The sequence below is a fragment of the Nipponia nippon genome, unplaced genomic scaffold (genome assembly GCF_047370975.1).
Source record: "Nipponia nippon isolate SJK-2023a ecotype South Korea unplaced genomic scaffold, ASM4737097v1 scaffold_6, whole genome shotgun sequence".
Lineage (NCBI taxonomy): Eukaryota > Metazoa > Chordata > Aves > Pelecaniformes > Threskiornithidae > Nipponia > Nipponia nippon.
This window is the reverse complement of record NW_028262380.1, coordinates 37024626-37043842: the sequence shown is the minus strand read 5'-3', so window position 1 is coordinate 37043842 and position 19217 is coordinate 37024626. Positions and strand designations below refer to the sequence as shown.

The following is a 19217-nucleotide window of genomic DNA, read 5'->3' as shown; positions in this document are numbered from 1 at the left end:
TGAACGTCTATACATAGCCCATTACAGTGCAAAATAAGTGGTATCATAATAAATATTAAATGTTGGTATGGTGTGTTTGTCTTCCTTCTGTGAGGAGCTGCCTACCCTGGCTGCCTGGTTGCTACAGGGGCCCGCCTCTACTGAAGCACTCAAGTGGGAGCAAGGTACAGATGGTCGCTCCGCGGAGCTGTGAGACATCAGCCCAAAACCGGCTGTACGTGTCCCATTCAGTTCCCACTGGAGGCAGTGACAGGTGCAACAAACTTGGTGAGAGCAGCGATGGACAAAAGGAAAACACTCGCCTTTGAGAGCATCCCCGAGAGGCGTTTGTGCACGCCAGCCATGCAGGTCACACCATTGAACGTGGTCAACAGACATGGCTGAGATAATGGCTTCCTCCAGCCTGGTCAAAAATCTTCCTCTTCATCTAGGAAGATGCTTCAGGTTGCGGATAAAGGACATTTTTGGGAAACTGGACACATAGTAGTCCTATCCCAGAAGCTGTCTCTATGGTTCCCCTTTACTGGCCATACGCATAGCAAACTGCACAAGTGAGTACACCAGGTAAGTTGGTACACCAACATGTGTGCAAGAAGATGGCTAAGTCAAGGAACTGGCCATGCTCATAGTTATTCTGGAAGCTATGCCAAAAGAGAGAGAGAGGCTGCAGTGATCAAAACGGAGGTATGCACCGCTAATGCGTTCATATTTAGATTGCTGTATCAGCTAGCTATTACTTTTTTAAACAACTGACAAACCATCAAGTATGAAAATGTTACTTAATTTCACAGATATTCCTATTTAGTTGTAACCAGAAAACTTGGCAAAAGCAGCCTATTATATTTCAACTGACAAGTTTTCCAGCCCTCAGAGTGGGAAAACACATAGCTAATTCAGTTTGCAAGACTTCTATTATCACAATTTCATATGGACAACAAATGTTCATGTACGGTTTGTTAATGAATGAAAAGGAACAATTTAAATGCAAGAAAAAGAAAAGAAATTTAATGAAAGTAGCATCACTCAGGAAAGCATAAGCCTGAAGGTGAAATGAAAGGCCTGATTATGGTTGATCACGAAGAGAGTTAAAGAGCACTCATTTAATTAATCTGGAGAAAAAATTAGCGTAATTCAGTTCAAAAAGTTTTCTGCTATCTCTATATGTGTTTCTGCACTCTTGAAATATGAATTAAAATTAATAGTGCTACAATTACCCATGCCAAATGTTATTTTTCATAATTAAGATTCTGAGGACAAACCATAACAACTACTAACCTTTAAAAAGCAGTGCTTATATGCTGGTCATACACAGTGAATGATGGATTTTCTATTCTGTGAACGCTGATTAGGAGTTCTTGCAAACTATTCCCTTCCTCTGAATTTATCACGTTTTCCAGCTAATATCTATAAATCAGCCAGAACCAAATTCAAAATAATACAATCCCCATTTCTCAAAAAGAAACCAAACTAAGATTCTTGCTTCCTTCTCTTTCTCTGCCATCATAGAAGAAAAAAAATATACACCGCAAAATAACTGTTTATATTATTAAGCAATGACGGTTTTAATTCTGGAGTGCAGTTTTCAACGTTCTATAAAATTACATAAGAATTATATTTGTTTTGAAATGCAAAACTTAAATGTTTTTGTTATGCTTAGCAAATAATTTTCCATAATAATTTGAAACTACTCATATCTCCATCTGTTAAGTCCACAAACGTATAGTTTTTTTAGTTTTTCAAAGGTTATTGACTCTTCTCTGTTGTTCTTCCTCAAAAAACAGACCAACAACATCGAGCATTTCTAATAATACAGCAGTGATATATGGCCTGAGAAGGAAAACTTTTGGTGGAATTTTAGTTAGTAGACTCCTATGGTGTTGCTAAATGACATGTTTTCTGGAAACCTAGCTACATTTTGGGTTTCTCCTGTTTTTTTTTAGAATTATACTGAAAACTTCTGTTGTGCCCAAGTTGTGACTGCTCTTCTGACAATGTGCTGTGGAGGTGGTACCTGACACGACAACCTCTTTCTTCATGCACACATCGGAAGTAGGTTATGTGATTACAGATATCTAGAGAAAGTTACACCTGGATTGGGTGAGATTTAGACCAGGATCCTGTGGTCTAAACACAGGGTTACGCTGAGGGCAGGGAGCGTGACTTGCTACAGGTGTGGGGCAAAGTCCTACTGCCTGGTAGGTGCCATGAGACTTCTCTGGCAGCTGCCTGCTTTGCAAAAGCAGCAGCTCCTCTGGATCTGCTGTCTGAATCCTCCTCTCCATTAACTCTGTCTTACGCTGCGATCTAGAAGCTTATTTGCACCCTTCATCTGTCTCAGGACCATTCGGATTTCTGTGACAGAACCAGAGTGCTCTGACTCAAAGCCCCTGTTAAGACCCGCATGCACTCAAATAGGCTGAATTTCTTTTAATTTTGTATCTGACACTCTAGCCATGTCCTTACACATTCCTCTTTTATTCCACAGAAGGAGGATGTATGTGAAGAAGCACGGAGTACCTCAGGTACTCTTTTATAGGTTTTTTTTTTGTTTGTCTCTCATTTCCTAGGTGAAAGTCCCCAGCATGGATTATCATGACCTTGCTGTATAGATGTCAATAAACAATCTGAGCTGATTACAAGTATTTTAGATGCTCTTATTAATGAGAAGTGATACAAGTTTGAAAGACATGCTAAATATATAACCATCTGTCAAGATGCTTATATTTTTAGCTTACTGCTTATGAAATTTTCACATCTTCTACCTTTTGTCAATTTTCATAAAAGCAAACTAAGTTGAATATGGGGAAACCCCAGGTTTCAGACACCCTCCCCACTTCCTTGCTGCTTGCCAACAGACTCTTTTAACTTTGTTGGCAAGCAAGATCTCTCCCCAAATGTAGCATATGTATAAGTTGTCACTCAGAGAGTAATGTTTGCTATTTGCCAGGATATGGAGTATGCAATTTGGTAGACCACCCTGAAATCTCTCTCAAAACTTAAGGGAAAAGTAAAAATAAATTGCTAATGAGCTGTTGTCTTTTTCTGTAATAGAACGATTTTTTCAGGAACTAATTACTAGATTTGGAGAGAAAGACAAATAAATAAATAAGACAATATGTCTTTATATCTTAACATCTGGTTCTTCTGTGTCTTTCAGAGAAGTACTGCTTGCTGACAGGATAATTTTCATAGAGAAGGGGATTCATTTTTAGGCAAGTCTCATCTTCCAAATATTTTTCCAAATAGGAATTTCTACTTTAGTTAAACTTTTCCTCCCATACTTGCTTACACACTGAGAACATAATTTAATCAAGAATATGAATTTATGGCTTCCTCACTGATCAAATGACGTTTGTTGCAATGTCAGGCTTTGTTCTGTGAACAAAGTCCTATTGATGGAACCCCCTCGCTGGAAGACCTAAACAGGGTTAGCTGCAGCAGCTTGTTAGTAAACCAGCCCATGAATAGACTGCAATAAACTGTTAAGATTTTTCTATTGTACCATTTTGTATAGGAGCATAAGCATTTCAGAATTGCTACAGGAGTTTTAACTTCAGTAACTCTTTATAATTTTGGAACTACTTATTAATAAAGCTGGTAAGAAATGTGACTCATTACCAACCTTTAATCAAAACCAAATAGGATGGTATCATGGTAATTTTGGTGCAGATGGAAGCCTGTTGCAAATCCAGTATTTTCAAACCTGAGTGCCAAAATTCAGGACATCGAAATCTGTGTTTAGATGCCTACATTTTTACAGATTTGTAAACGCTGAATTCCAGAAACTCTTGTGCATGATGAGCACCTCTGACAGAATCCGGCCAATACTAGGGTATTTCTATAATTTTCATGTCCTAATGGAAACCTTTTCTCTTCTCTATTCTTAGATTTCCATGGCTTGTATATTACCTTACCTTTCTATAGCATCTGTTCCTTGAAAACTAGAATCAAGTGCTGGATTTAAGTTTTCTTCCTTCCTGTCCAAGTCTGACACTATTTTGAGTATCACATTCTCCATCTTCCAGAGTCAAAATGTCTGCAGTTTACTAACTCCCTAAATCCAGAACTCCCTAAATCCAGCTTCTCACCTTGGTGAATGGCAGTTAGAGTTTTCTCTGAGAGCTGTCTTTTATTTGCACTTTATTCTGACTGGAGTCACAAATGAGTATATAAATAATACTCTTTAAACAGTTTTCTGTTCCATTTTTAACATTACAGCTATTTTTCATCTCACCTAAAATTTTTATGAACATATGGTGGTTTTCCTAATTTTGACTGTTTTCTTTTTATATTCATACTGACGGTTCTAGTTATAGGCAAATATTATCATCCCAGTGCCCTGATACCTCATCATTTCTTGGACATCAGTATATTCTCCAGCTAGATTTGTTCTTTCTGTATGTTATTTGCTAATGCTGTGTCTGGGGTTTTTTTTAATGTTTGTATCTATGTCGTTGACCAGTCCTCTACTTTTGAAACTCCTTGTTCCATTCATACCTGCCCTTGCTTCCAAATTCCCCGTTTTATGCAAGCTAGTACAATTGACAGGACAAAGACAAGTGCTAGAAAAACAGAAGATATTACATGTGATCTTTTCTCCTGTCTCCATCAAGAACTGGAAATCCCAGATAATCTTGCTGAGTTGTCCTTTGGAAAGTAAACTGAGACATAAAGTCTCAGACTGCAAGTCTTCTGGCAACCCTAGTGTTTTCTTCCAAAATACAAATTACCTTCTTTGCCCACCCATACTAGTCATGATCACAGCTATTCCCTAATTAGAAGTGAGAAATTAATTTCCTGCTTTCAGTATAAAATTTCACTTTCTTGGCATGCTGCCTCTGTACTCAGCACCTGCCTACATACTTCACAGCTTTCTATTTCTTATGTTACCTTCCCCTTATTTTTCAAGGCCATTTTTAATATCTAAGAATGTTATTTTCTATTTCCATCCCTTCCAATTCGGCATGATTTTCCTATTATGATGCAGTAGCTTTTCACATTTAAGTCCCAAAATCTGTTGCAGTGTATCAGCTTGCAAAAACTCCAACTGGACAATAACATTACCTGTAATCATTACCTCAGGCACATTCTGAAGAAAGAAACCTTTACTCTTCCATCACATACAAATAATCTTGAATATATGTATCTGTAGTCTTTTTTTTTTTTCTCCTGATACAAATTCCTTTTATGCTTGTCTCCTTTAACCTCAGTGGAGTTTCTCTCCAAGTTTCTTCTTTTTCCTTTCAAATTTTTCTTTGTTTATGATAAGCCTTAGATTTCTTCTGTAGAGAATTTTCCTATTTTTATGTATAATTTCCTGTCATTTATCTTAGCTGTATCTTTAGATTTCATTATTATGGTGTGATAATACTTAAATCTTCATATAAGCACTTCTATACAGAATCATTTTCTTACATCTTTATATGGGATTTAGCATGGAAGGTTTTAAGTAAATGTGCTAAATCCATTCTGTGATAAGAGATGAATTACCCTTTCAGCCAACCTGTGGATTGGGGTAAAAAAAATAAAAAGACAAATATTTCAGGATTCTTAGATATACCGCTTTAGGTAGCAAAATTAAACTAAGTTAAGAGAAACAAAACCCGCTGCAGTCACCCTGGTTTTGTCCTGTATCTCACCTCAGCACGATGAGATCCTTTTGACCTACTTGCCTTTCAAGTTTGCCAATATTCCCATTTCCCCAAATACCCATTAGCACCAAAGGCATTTTCCTTCCTCAGTAATAACTGCTCCATTCCTAGGACATGGCACCAAGAGAACTGTGAAACAGGAGGCACGAAGCCTTCATTTTGTAACATCCTGAGTGTTAGCTTGGCAGCAGGGCAGAGGGAGCTCAGGTGCCACTAGCATATTATATGTGACTTCTTTTCATCTCTTCCGACGAAGCTCTGCCTGTTTCCTAAACTCATTGAACTAATTACAGAAGAGCAGCTAACAGCCACGCTCCTTTAACTTATCAATAATGAAAAGTGAGCTGGAGCTGTCAGGAAATACATTTGACATCCCAGCTTCGAAGAACAGGAACTCTGTGCTCCTTCTATAGAGATGAGGGGAAATATAATCATTAGTAAACCTAATTTATTTCATAAGCAGAGTTGGCAGTGTGATTCCTTTTGAAGATTTCCTGGCACTTTCCCATTATGAGATTCTGCTTTTAGTTGTCTATATCAGACAAACATGATTTGTTCAGGCTGAAATAATCCAAGCTGAGCATTTGCTTCTACTATTTTTTATCTTTCAGGTTGTGTCCATATTTTTTTATGCTATTGTAACTTTAAAACCATTATAAATAGAAGCATATTCACATTAGGAAGGCATCGACTTTGATGGCAAAGACAGTATATGGTAAATGAGGAATTCTAGCATGGAGCCACAGCAGCTTTGTGCTATAGAAAACAGACGATTAGGTAAAGAAGGCAAAGAACGGGATGTGATCTTTCAAGCAGGAATCATTAAGGAATTCAAAGATGGATGGGCTATAGATTGTGGAAAGGGAAGACAGACATTAGTTAGATATTTCCAATTTGTATTTCTCAGAACACAACAGAATATTATTAGGATTCAAAGTACTGAAGAAAAATTGTCTTTTGAGGCCAGCCTTCACAGCAGCCTAGGGAGATAAAGAAATTAAATAACAGATGTACTTTATTTTTTTCAGAACCGAGAAAGCAAAAGGCAACTGAAATGTGATATTCTTCATTTACAGGAAAGTAAACTAAAAACCTGGCTATTACTTCTACAAGAATTCAGTGGGTTCTACAGAGACAGTAACAAGGAGAACTCCAGATTTCTCCACTGGTATATATGTCCTCTGGGGTGAGCATTTTTCCACAGAAGATTAATGTCTTACACAAGCAAAATAAGAAACAGGCCAAAAATCATAAGAATTGTATGGGCTTTGTGAAAACTGGCTACTCTTGTTAGTACAGCTTTTTAGGATAAAAATGTTTCCATGCAAAAAGACTGTTAAATTGACTTTAATGGTTTTTTAAAGGATTAGAGAACAGAGGATTCTTGTTGGGAGATATATGGGTCATTTTGTTTGTGCATTTTGTGTTAGAAAATTCTTCAAGATTTTACCAGCGCTTCAGCTGATGTGCAGTATGAGAACCTGAAATTAGCTAGCACAACGGAATCAATATCGAGCAATATTTTGTCTCTGAAAGAAATTCAGTCTGACAGAGAAGAGCGAGATCAGTGTAAGGAAACCGAGACTCTGGCTAAAAAGCGGGATACAGAAATTCCCTGTAAAGCAGTACAAATTAGTTGATGTCACCAGAGCAAGAAAACCATAGTGACAGAATAAAATGTTATCCAGGTTCCAGAATACTTTATTATCACCACCTTAGGTCACTAAGCTTCACAAGCTATATCCATCAAGTTTGATAGCAGTATATATACTCACAGCTGAAGCTAGAAGGTGCAGTGCTTTAATGTACTAACGATTTACATTAAGACACCTGGGTTCAAAGTCAGTTTATGACAAGAACAAAATGGGTTTGTTGGTCTCAGCCTGCTCTCTAGTGGACAATTGCACATAAATCCAGTCCTGAAAAGAATCCCAAGGATTAGATTTGTTGGCCAAGACACATGGTGAAATTCATATTCTTTGAACAACATTATTAAAAATAAAACTAAACTGGAGATCTGTGCTTTCTGTGCTATTCTGAAACACTGTGAGATGAGACATTTCCATCAGCATCTCTTAAATACTGTATTCAGTATTTGTGTTACCAGGATCTGAGAGGATACAACAGAAGGGGAAACAGTACAATGGAAGGCAGCAAAGGCAATTAGATGCTTCCATGTTAGGGGAAAATGAAGAGAAGATGACATACTGCCGTAACAGGCATATATAATGTTTACGACTAAGTAAAATATTTGTCTTTATTTACCCTTTTTCATAATACAAGACACTGAGAAACAAAAATTGGCACACATGATGATAAAAGGAAATCTTCTCTTGATACATAATTAACCTGTAAACTCATGTCTGAAAGACATCTTAGAGACAAGAGCTAAATAGGACTTAAAAAAAGATTACGCTTTTATATGAATAATGAGAATAGCAAGAGTTATGTCAGTATTAAAATGTATGAGGGATATAAACTCTCATGATTCAGGATATAAAACAAACATAAATTGCCTAGAGCATGGGAAGAAACTACACCTACAGATGTTTTATTTCATTAGTGTATTCCATACAATGGTTACATTCACTTCAGCAGGCAGGCAGTAGAATGCTGGAGTCTTAGATTTGTGTAGTCTGTGGTATTTCCTATGCTTCCAAGATAAATTCCTTAGTGACTCATTTGCAGAAATCAGCTGCAAAAAATTGTCTGGAACTCTGACCCCATTTCAGGTTATTCCCTTTTCCTTGCTTAACCTTTTATTAGTTAGGAGAACAATACTCATTGATATCCAAGCATTTACAATTACAATCACATGCCAACTACAGAGGCAAAGTAAAAATTTTATTGAGTTAAAGTCTCTTTTCAAGACTTTTTTTAAAATATAAAAAATAATGTTAGTTATCACTAACTTATAATTGACCATTACATATTTTGTATATATATTATATAGTAACATATATACACACTGTATTGACACCCACAGTTTTTTACAGTCTTGTGCTTTGTCCTAATCTAAGCTGACCATTCCATTGTTTTTCATCATGTCATCTATCCCACTTATTTGCAGGAATGTTTGAACACTTCTACGTTTTACAAGCCTACATTTCAAGTTCAAGATACATTTAAAATTCAATTCTTATCTAAATAAAGTTCACTTTATGGACTGGCTAGTGTTTACCATGTTTAGAATGCTACATGTCTAGATTTTATATAATAATAAAAAAAAAAGGCAGTCTCTTTTTCAGTCTCTTAATGTCACAGCAGCCTCTGACATTATTCTGATTCTAAATTTAGAGAATCATCATTTTTTATAAGAAAATTTTATCCTCGATTCTGCAAAAAGAAATGCAACTCCAGATATACTTTAAAGTGCAATTTATCAAACGTTAATTTCCATTGCTCTCTGTTACTAATTATACTGTTAGTTTATCAAAGCTCGTCTTTCTGTGATGCTTTCAGAATTACCACTTCTGATTATTTTATTTCTAATCTACTGATAGTTGATGGTTTACTTTAAACATTGAGCCAGTAAATGCTAGTGTGAAAATGTGAGTTATCATTTACAGAAAAACATTTTTTCTAGATTTTGTAGATAAAAAGTGAATTTTAACTACTTTTTAAAAGTGAACTAAGTGAATCTGAAAGCCTCTAAAATCACAAGGCAACTAAAGTCAAATCTTAATTTGTTGGGGAAGGGAGCTGACTCATAATTTCTGCTTATGGGAAGATGACAATATGCTTCCATGAGTGAATTCTTACTCCAAAATTATGTATTTATGGAGTAGCTTCACAAGTATCATTTCCTTGAAGATAAAAAATAATTAGAAATGTTAAATAGGACCTAAATTTGTCAAGCATAATGCAGAGGAATGAAGCAGCTAAGACTCGTATAACTTCAAAAGAATTTGAATTATGCATTTAAATTCAGACTTGTGGCATGAACTAAGATAATTACCAGGAAAATAGCAGCTTTTGCAGTCAATAACAGACATTGGATTGAGTTTGTCAATTTTTCTGAGCTGACAAATGAAAGATGATGGCTGCTGAAATGAGCTGCAGATTATATGAGAACTACTATGGTCCATAAGAGCTAATGCTTTTATTCTCAAAGCCTGAAGCTGTAAGAAATATTAGTAAAGCTATTTATATTTAGCTAGTTGTAATGTATCAGGTACCTAGTAAAGAAAGGTTTCTTGATGGAGGTAGTCTTCTGTTTCCACTTGGTATCAAACACAGCTTTCTAAAAATGTTTTTCTGCTCTATTCTCCTGATAATTCAACAGCAGTAGGACCAAGAAAACCCTGTCAGAAGTACTGACTGCTTGCACAGAATTTCTGTTGTACTCGTGACCACCTGCTGGCAAATACTAATGCACAGAACAAAAATGAGTAAGATAGCTATAGCTCAAAATGGATGGTGCTGGAAATGGGATATAGCAAGTGTACTGGTAAAGGAGAGATCCCACCTATAATAGTGGTGCCTCGCTGCTAGAGGACAAATAAGTAAAACAGTATTTATGCTATGCAAGATCTTAATCTTCATTTGTGATCTTGCAAAACAGCGTAAAATCCTACAGTTTCTGCAGAGCAGAGATCTGTGCATACTAAAGGAGGAACATACTGTTACCATGACTATATATTCCAGGGATATAAACCACTGAATGACAGCTCAGGATCAGCCAAAGCTGATCAAAGCCTCAGGAATCTTATCTCCCCGACTTCTGTGGGAGCCCACTGTGACAAGCTTATCTCTTTGATCCCAAATTTAGAATATGTCAGAATGGGTTAATCCTACATGTTTATTTTCACATTTGACAATATTTTTTTTTAATTGAAGTGGTAGGCAGGACCCAAGCTTTCAATTTTCTCAATGGTTTCCATCACTTGGAAAGTGCCATGGCATGGAAAAAAGTTCTAACTTTTGGATTTCAACTTTCAGCTGAAATCTTTTCAGCTTTTTCTCAGCTCTTCTTCAAAAGGTTTCTGAACTGGGTTGCAGAGAAACATGAATAGTAAACAACCTTAAAATAGAAGTCTGAAAAAGTACCATAGAAAGGAAGTGAGAAGAATCCCAGTCTGTTATTATTTTTACACCTCATTATTTTGAAAAGTCATTGATTTTGAATGCCATAATTGAACTGTCTTAGCCATGATACGGATTTCCCAGACGAGACGGTCAGTTCCCCTGTATCCAAAGGTATAGTACACTTCAGACAAGCAGACCATCGCCCTGAGCAATGCACCTTCCTATGAGCCTGACTGGCAGCTGAGTTACCTGAGGAATGCAAGGTCCCTCATGTGAGGTTGATGGGAGGAGAGCCCAACACCTTCCTTCTGCATAGTCTTGTAATCATTCACTGCAGTTGTCACAGCTGACTTCTGCATAGAGACCTCGGTACAGAGCCATTCCCTTTGGCTCTGCTGACCCTATGTGTGCAAGACTCATGAAACAGCTCGGTCACTGAACAGGTACCATGAAGAGTTGTCCTTGTTGCTTTAGCAGGGAAGCTCGAGGCACATGCTACTATCTATAGCCTGACTCTGCAAAGCATCACTCTGATTACCACTGTCATTCCAGATACGATGTCAGAGAAGTCCAGTCACTCCCCACTGCCATGGCCCAAAATGTCAGTAAGAGTGCCACAGAAATACAAATAGGGGCAACTGTTTACCGAAACCAATAGTGGTATGAGGCAGGGAAGCACAGGGCAGCTGCATGAATTAATTATCCATAGGAGTAGGGGAAAAAGCACGGGCAGGTAAGAACAAGGTAAGATTCAGACTAGATATAAGGAAGAAATTTTTTACAATGAGGATGGTGAAACACTGGAACGGGTTGCCCAGAGAGGTGGTAGCTGCCCCATCCTTGGAAACATTCAAGGCCAGGCTGGATGGCGCTCTGAGCAACCTGATCTAGTTGTAGATGTCCCTGCCCATTGCAGGGCGGCTGGACTAGATGACCTTTAAAGGTCCCTTCCATCCCAAAGCATTCTATGATTCTATGAACACAGAAAGTCCTAGAAGAGCACATGCACATGTCCCCCCATATTTCTCCACATTTTTATTTCTTTGTTCTCTACAGACCCAGCTCTGAGGAAGGGAACCCTGACAGGAATCTCCTTCAGCAGCATCTAGACTGGATCGTGGTCAAGGAACAGCTACAGGCTTATACCCAGGCACTTCTTCCCTACAGTTTTGTTTTAATTCAAAAAAGAATAATGAAGTTAAGAAAGAGGAAGTTTGTTAAAAGGAAGCGAAGGGCAGCTCAGAGTCTCAACTCTGTAAAGGCACCAAGGAACCTATTTAAGCATATTGTAGTAGAAATACATACTTTCTCTTAAGACAGACTTCAGAAAGGGCAGAAGGAAGCTGGTGTAACTAACCAGCAGGGTAAGTGAAGTTGTTAGAAGCAAAAATACATCTTTGAAAATGCCGAAGTCATGTTCAAATGACACAAGAAGAAAGAGTTACAAACTCTGGCGGGTTAAATGTGAAAACATAATAAGGCAGACCAAAAAGCATCTGAAGAATAACTAACAAAGGAATCAAAACTAATAATCCTTTTCTCTACAAAACACATCAGGAGCAGGAAGTTTGCCAGAATCTCTAAGGCCAGTTGGTTTTCAGGGCATAAAAGAGAAGACAAGGTCGTTGCAGAGAAGCTAAGTGAACTCTTTGCATTGGTGTTAGCTGTGGAAGGAACTGGGAAGATTCCAAAACCAGAACCCTTCTTGGTGGGGGACCCATCTGAAGATCAGTCTGAAATTGAAATTACTGTAGAAGAGATTATGGAATAAATAGATAAAGTGAAAATCACTAGGATTGTACAGTATTCACTCAAAATTTCTGAAGGAACTCAACGACAAAAGAGCTGAATTACTCCCAGCAGGGTGTAACCTATTGCTTAAAATTGCCTTGCTTCTGGAAGGCAGCAGATGTGACATCAATTCTTTAAAAAAGTTCCAGAGAAAATCTGGGGAATGGTAGGAACATAAGTCTGACATGTACTGGGCAATTTACTAGAAACCATGATAAGGAACAGAATTAGGGGACACTTGGATAGATCTGATTTATTTGGGAAGAGTGAGCATTCTGGTGAGGAAAATAGTGCTTTACAATTCTGATAAGAGTTTTTCAAAGGAGCCAAAAAGGATATGGATAATATGGGGGTAATGATGTCAATACAGTCTACTTCGATTTCCAAAAGACTTGAGTTCAGGTTAGAATTGGGGTTTGCTGAACTGGAATGTCTACAGGGATGGTAAGACTGAAGGCAGAAAAAAAGACCACTGAGGAAGTGCAAGGCAGGACTCGGGGGGGGGGGGGGCAGGGGGGGGGGAGAGGGAGAACATTATGGGAGGGCATCCTAAGTATGTTCAGCCTGGCCTGACATTAGCCTTGGGGCAAGACTGAGGAAAAGTAGTTGGAAAGAGTATTCATGTTCCCAGATGGAGGAAAAGGCTGAGAAAAGCAAAGACCTCTTACTGGTAAAATGCGACGCTATTCACTATGTTATTCTTTTCAGTGCATTCAGATGTAGCTCAGTAAATATGATTTTGCCAATACTACTAAAAGGCCAGAGACTCTCTAGTGACCTGACAGTGCAGGGTCTCAGGAGCTGCCTGGGCTTGTCTTGACTTGAGCTGATTTTAATTTGTTTTTTTTTCAGTGTATGACAATCGTCTAGTGGTCAAGTGGGTATTGCCTAACTGGGTTGAGCTTGGTCTTTATATGGTAAAAGCCTAACTACCCCATTGTAACAGTGGCTCTTTACATTGAAAGGGGCTGTGGGAGGCTGTGGGGCAAATTTCAGACTTTAGCAATGAGAAGGATGCATTTTGTAGTAAGAAAACTCAAGCAGACCCCAAAACAGAGCGGAAAGAAACTCCTACTGTGAACATCAAACTCTTTCCAGCAAAGGACACAGGAGGCCAATGACTCATGACATCTCCATGTCTGATGTAGTCTTTTTAAGGAAGATGGAAGTTGTCAACCTTAGGACCCAGTGGGGCATGCAGAATGTGAGCACAGCACCAGAGAAACTGAGTAGAAACAAAGTTGTTTATATACAACAATTTTAAGTGTATTGTTAATGCATTTTTCTTTATTAATGGGGTAATTTGTACCATTAGATTATTAAAACATTAATGGGACTAACACTACATTCTTACCTCTTCCTTTAAGGCATGATCCCTTTAGCCCATAACAGGATTTGAATGTAACATGAATACAGCCTCAGGCTAGGGCTAGTCCTAAGGGCTAGGATTAAGGTTTGAAAAAACAAAAAGCTTACAGGGGTGATGAGACTGATGGTAGAAGAGGGACTCCAAGGAAATGCAGGGCAGGTGTCCAAGGGATTCCCAAGGAGAACATTATACAAGGGGCCTTAAGCATGCCACCAGGCTTCAGGCTAAGTCTAGTGTTAGCCTTTGACAAAGTTCAGAAAAGGTGGTTGAAAAGAGTGTGCTTCTTGATTCAACGTGGAGGAAAAAATTTAGAAAAGCAGAAAAGACCTATCACAGGTAAATTCCAAGACAGTATCTGCCATATTACTCTTTTTGGTGCATTTGAACCTGAGCTCTGGCTAGGCTATGATTAAGGTTTGTTTCAATACAATCCTGACAGGGATAGTGGGACTCAGAGTAAGAAACGGAACTCCATGGGAGCAGAGGGCAGGCCTTAAGAGGTTCCTTATGGACAACATTAGGCTAGGGGATCCTGAACCTATCTAAACAATGAGGGCTTAAAAGGGAGGCTTTCTGCATGGATAAATAGTTGGTTAAAAGATAAAGGAGAGAGCATCAGAGTAAATGGTTAGTTTTTATAGTGGAAGAGATCACAAGTGGAGATTCACAGTGGTCTGCCTGAGATATGTTCTTCAGCATATTCATAAATTACTTTGAAATGGGAGCCAGTAATGAGTGTGTGCTGCTGATAGCATAAAATTAATGGTTAGTGGGACAAAGGTTTGTTGTGAAGAACTGCTGCAGTCCCAGAGACTGGTGAAGTCCCTAAACATACAATACAAATTATGTCTCATCTTTGAAGGGAGTGAAAGAGCATATGCCAGGAAGGATACCCACTGGTCCAAGATTATGTGTAGGGAGATGTCAACTCTGTCACTTCACTATTTGGCCCCACAGTTAGACGTATATCTGGTGTGGTTCAGGAGGCTTCGGGCTTGCGTGGTCCAAGAGGTCAGTTGTCATGATGGACAATCACCAGGGGCCAGAAAACCTCAAGAAGCTATGGTAGGACACATCAGCCCGTGCGGTAAAAGCATTAAGTCACATGAATGGCTGGAGAACCAGTCCTCTAAGCTAGAGTGTGAGGCTGACTACCAATTTGTGAAGTTGGCTGTAGTGGTCAAGTTTATGGGACCATGCTTTGCATATGGAACACAACTATGTTCTCTCTGCATGGAGAGACACAAACTCAGCCTTTGTTCTTCTGATTTCATGCAGCCAAAAGAGAAGATGCTCACATTTTTCTGTTTCTCTGTTGTCGTTATTTAAAATCCATATCAATTAATAAAGCACAAAAAAATGAAGTATGAAGTATGTAAGGGAAAAAAAAGTGTCGCTGACAAAAGTCTATATTGCCCTTAACGGGCCCACAAATTTTTCAGTGAAGTCAAAAGAACAGCATATGGCAAAAGTCTCAAATCAGACTTCTTTTCACCATGAATCCCTGTGGAATTCATAGGGGTTTCAGTGGCAAGGAATTTTAAAGGAATTCCAGTTCTAAATATATAACAGCCTAATAGGTTGAAACAGTAATTCTTCTTCCATCAAATTTAATGGATACTTTTTAGATTTAATGTGTTTGTGACATTTTTTACAGACTCATATTTCGTTTGTTGTCTTCACATTGCTACAGAGTCACACCCCAGGGTACTTTATGAAACTGTAACCGATGTAAAAACTTGATTGGCAGATTTTGTGTGTAAAATATATGTTTCATGACATTTTAAAGCATTTCTTGATGGAATCTACTTTGTTCTGTATTAGGCTGTAGTTCCTTTGTTATGTGAAAACGCACTTTTGCATTGGGTACAGTACCAAATACATTGCTTTATGTACTGTCAGTAAAATGTTAAATATTGCTTATGGCATTATGACAGGTACCTAAAAATACAAGAGGAACATTTCTATTTTGGTAAACTGCCCAGACCTTCCATGCAAATAAAATTTTTAATATTTTGGTGTGTAGATTACCAAAATGGAAATCATGCTTAGCAAACTAGCTTAATTTCTTTGAGGAAATGACAGTAAAAGCAGACAAGAATACAGAAGTATACATTATTCACTTGAATTCCAAGGAAGCTTTTAATCCAGTATGAAATACATGATTAATGAATAGGGTAAGAAGGTAAGCAAGGAATACTCAACTGGATAACAAACTGGCTTGCTTACAAAGTCAAGGAATGACCATAAATGTAAAAGGAAGATGACAAATGCTGCACCCCAGAGCTTAGCATTAGATCCTCATCTTCGTCATACTAATGAACTGGAAAACTGATAGAGCTTCAAGGTGTGCAATTTGATGTGACAGGAATACAGGTAGCAGCAGGGCATGAACAGAAGGGAGGAAAATATAGTTCAAACTGAATGGAAAAAAAGTGGATATGTATATGCCATGGAAGTGAAAATTTAAAATGTATAAAAGTAAGCATAAAGAAGTTAAAAAAATAACAGAGATTATGCCCTAAATTATGGGCTGTACTGAGCGTGTCAAAGACCTGGCAGTGTTCAATACAAAGTTTAAAACATCAGGTAATTAGATAAATTATTATATTAAATTATGTTCAAACCATTTGGTAAGAATGTAAAATACCGCATAAATACAATTAGCCATTCAGTATCTGGCAGCAGCTAGAAAGGACAAAAATTACATGCAGAAGATGGAGAATGCTAAATCCAGACTCACAGTACAAAGGGGTGTGAAAAGAATTGAAAACTAGAATATTAGCTTGAATCTGTCCCAGGAAGACACAGATTAACAGTTCTTTCCATCAGTTTACTTGTTTGGCTGTCTTTGTGCAGTGAACTGGTAATTATGCCAGCAGACGCATTAGTGACTGACAGAATTGCAAAATGAATTTTCCTCTTTCTCTGAGAATCTTCCAGTTATTCTCAGAAAATCAGAAGGAGGTATACAGGTAGAAGACAGTACTTTGTTGGAAGACTGCTGTGATACTTCTGGGAATAAAGAGGGATTTAGTGCACTGTATTTCAAAAGTGTATATATTAAGCACTAAGTGATGTTCTTCATTGCTGTACTCTCTAACTAATGCAGTATGTGCTAAATTCATCACATATCCTTGCACTTTGAGTGTCGCAGTGTGAGTTCCCCCCTCCCCCCGAAGGTGCATACTCAAGAACAGTGAGTGGAAGCAGTGCTACTGCTACCAAATCCTCGATTTACATAAGTCACATGGAGGTGTAGTCTCCCACCAGCCTTTTCAGTTTCCAAATGCAGCCTTCAGAAGAACCAGTTAGACAAGATTAAGACAACAGCAAGTGCAAGCTACATCTCACCATACTCATTTGCATCAAGATGGTTTATTCTTATGACAACATCAGCTCACAAATAAATACTTGGCTGAAGCCGAAGCAAAGAAATAAGTGATGCTACTTGAAGAGCTCATGGAGTCACTAAGTCCACTCTGACTGAAGATCTAAAACGGTAAGTGGCCAACTCAGTCCAAAATTAGGGACTGTTTGTGGATTCTTACATCTTTGCATTTGGGACTAATGCTTGCTCTCAGGCAGTTGTCTTTGTTGAACTGTGCTAGATGATGATCTTGCTTTGTTATTCATACTTCAGTTACCTAGATCACAGCACAGCGGTATGAAACCTGCAGCTCTCCAGAAGCTCTAACCTGTTACTCATCTTCTGAGAATCAGAGTCAATTCTGGACACATAAAATTCATTCTCCACTCTCCGTATTGCTTTTTCATAGATTTGAAGTCTGAAGATCTGAGATCTCAGTATTCTGCAGCCTCAAGCCAAGCTCACTGAAAGCTAGAGGATGAAGAATGTGAGGTTATGGCTTCACAGAGTTGCTTCTTTGTCAGCCTCTATCAGGATAACATCTACCTGTATGACAGACAAAATTCTGGTGGGACTGAGGGTAGGGGGAAGAAGAAAATATAGAATCAATTCTTGCAGAAAGAAAAGACTATCACACAGGGTCACTGCTTTCTGTTTCATGTGCAAGACCAGCTAAATCATAAAACAGACCCCTGCTCAACAAAGCAAAACCAAAAGATGCCTGTATGTTTCCCTAGTATTCTTAGAGCAGAGGTTAGTCATCACTAACAAATGAGGATAGTCATCACACCTCTTTATTGGAAAGAATTAAAATAGAAAGATAATAAGTGCAGCATAAGAAAATTAATAGAATAGAATAGAATAGAATAGAATAGAATAGAATAGAATAGAATAGAACAGAACAGAATAGAACAGAACAGAACAGAACAAATAGGTCTTTTTACACAGTGAGTTCTAACCTTCACTACGTAGAGCTGCCTTCCTACTGATGTCAGATGCCTATGGAGAAAATAGGACTGAAAGCAGTGATTGTGGGGGATCCTTTCTTTCCTTTCCCTTTTGTGCTGGGGATCAAGGTACTGAGGAGAAAACAAACCTTCTCCTTGACCCATCTGAATCCTTACAGCAAGGGGCTGAACTAATCTCTGCCATGCTGGCCTGTTCTGTGTTGGTCTTTGTAGATCCTCTACGTTATTAAATCTTTCTAAGTCAGTATGGAGGGTGTTCATGGTTTTCTTTTATGATTCTCTTGAATTAGCCTATGGCTGTTCTTGCTTAATTCTTAACATATCTCAGATATTTTCATCATCTTACTTGGTGACGGTAATATAAAGGCGCTGTCAAACTCTCTGATGAATCTTAGATCTCTACTTCATACCTAATATTTTCAAAAAGAATTTTTCCTCAAAGACATTCGGATACCCACCTTTGGTAGATTTCCAGATTTTGTATCCACACATTAAGATGCAAATTATCCCTACTCTCCCTCCTTAAAGCATTCTCCTAATGCTTCTTTTCATAATATTGTCAGTTTCTAACTTTTGAATGCTCAGTTTTGCAATACTAATGACCATTTTTCGTAGAATATGCAAAACAGAGCAATCTGCTGTTAGCACGACTGGCATCAGTGTTATTATTCCTACTCTTTGTCAGTACAATGATGAATACAAATAGGCCCAATGCATTCGAGAATAGTTTCTTTGGATCCTGTTCTGGACAATTTTCCATTTAATTGTTTCTTTTACAAAGCTTTCAAGACATCCAGAAATTTTTTATAAGTCTTTCTAATAGGTTGGAAGAAATATAATAATGTTTTTAATAGGCATGTAGTGAATGAAGCTATGAAAATGAAATGAGGGTAGAAGCAGAAATGGAAGCAATCTTACTACTGTACTGTAAAAAAAGGACTTACTGCGAGTTCCTTGCTTTATGTTATTATATGGAGAAGAATTAATATATCAAATGTACTTATTGGTAGCTCATTTATAACTAAATGGTCATCAGCTAT

The 19217-nt window shown here is 37.9% G+C and overlaps 1 protein-coding gene across 4 annotated transcripts in view; it reads right to left on the bottom strand.

Moving 5' to 3' along the window:
- DCTD (dCMP deaminase) overlaps nt 1-19217 on the bottom strand; it is a 59711-nt gene that overhangs the window by 21152 nt on the left and 19342 nt on the right. The window lies entirely within an intron of this gene.